Source organism: Myotis myotis, unplaced genomic scaffold (assembly GCF_014108235.1).
Source record: "Myotis myotis isolate mMyoMyo1 unplaced genomic scaffold, mMyoMyo1.p scaffold_m19_p_14, whole genome shotgun sequence".
Taxonomy (NCBI): domain Eukaryota; kingdom Metazoa; phylum Chordata; class Mammalia; order Chiroptera; family Vespertilionidae; genus Myotis; species Myotis myotis.
This window is the reverse complement of record NW_023416318.1, coordinates 30,760,296-30,761,793: the sequence shown is the minus strand read 5'-3', so window position 1 is coordinate 30,761,793 and position 1,498 is coordinate 30,760,296. Positions and strand designations below refer to the sequence as shown.

At 42.5% G+C, this 1,498-nt stretch overlaps 1 pseudogene; it reads left to right on the top strand.

Moving 5' to 3' along the window:
• The first annotated feature begins 643 nt into the window (after positions 1-643).
• On the top strand, positions 644-1,239 carry LOC118668755 (annotated as a pseudogene).
• Positions 1,240-1,498: the final 259 nt, after the last annotated feature.

The window sequence follows — 1,498 nt, the reverse complement described above, 5'->3', positions numbered from 1 at the left end:
TTTAAATGAGCTTCTGATCCAGAGGCTCCAGAGTTTGAAGTTACACTATCAAGCAAAAGCTTGAAGTTCAGATCATCTATGGTTCATATTAAAGGAAGACTGGATATGCTTTGCCCATAAGCCAAGTGTAGGTTAGGGCCAGCGTGATCTTTTGCCAAGGTAAGGAGCCTAATCAGGATTGGAGCCACATGAAAATCTACTGAGCCTCCACACAGAAGCGGGCCAAGAGGAGCAGCAAAGTTTCCCACAGGAATTTATTCTGCATCTATTCCAATCGGTGGCAAAATCCCCAAAAGCTCTATGTCATAGAGACCAGTCACTGCATGTTAGCCTACAAAATGTTCAAGTCAACCATTACCAATTGCCCACTAAGACCACAAAACTTTTAATAGAGTGCCGAGGACATTTAGAATCTTAATGCCAGTTCATGGATTAAAAAACACTATATAGTCTAACCAAAACGAGCTATACACAGTTATCTTTACAAGTCATAGAATGAGCGTGCTAGTATCAGAAAGAAGGGGGAAGGGTATACCAATGTTTGAAAAGGAAAAAAAAAAAGAAAGGTTTGAATATTACTACGAATTATTGTCTTAAAATAGATATTTGAGGGGGCTTTCTTTAGTTTTCAGTTTGGAGGAAGCTTAGGTGCGACTTTCATTGGTGGTCCCAAATCCAGGTTCATCCAACACCAGCTGCCTCCACCATGCCACTGAAGCTTGACCCCAACAAGATCAAAGTCATATAACTGAGATGTACCAGTGAGGAAGTCGGTGCCACATCTGCCCTGGCCCCCAAGATCGGTCCCCTGGGCCTGTCTCCAAAAAATGTTGGTGATGACACTGTCAAAGCAACTGGTAGTGATTGGAAGGGTCTGAGGATTACAGTGAAACTGACCATTCGGAACAGACAGGCTCAGGTTGAGGTAGTGCCTTCTACCTCTGCCCTGATTATCAAAGCCCTCAAAGAACTGCCAAGAGACCAGAAAAAGCAAAACAAACAAAAAAAAACATTAAAAAAACATTAGGAGGATCAGTTTATACACATTGAAATATCACTTTTGATGAGATTGTCAACATTTTCCTACAGAGGTGGCACCGATCTTTAGCTAGAGAACTCTCTGGAACCATAAGAGATCCTGAGACTGCCCAATCTGTGGGCTGCAGTGTTGATGGCCACCTCCCTCATGACATCATAGATGGCATCTGCAGTCATGCAGTGAAATGCCCAGCTAGTTGAGAACTACAAAAAATGGTATTTCAATTACAGATGATTTGGCGACAGAAAAAAAAAAAAATGATACTTGTCCCCACAATGACTTCTGATGACATGAAAAGAAAGTTCTAAGGAATTCTCACTTGTGTTTCCCCTCAGCTCTACTGTCTACAGCTCACTCAGTTCACCCCATCAACCCTGAAAGTCTGCTTCCCACGCAAGCATTACACTGACAGTCTGGCCTTTCCAAACCACTACTGGCCACTTCAACTGAATTGATTGA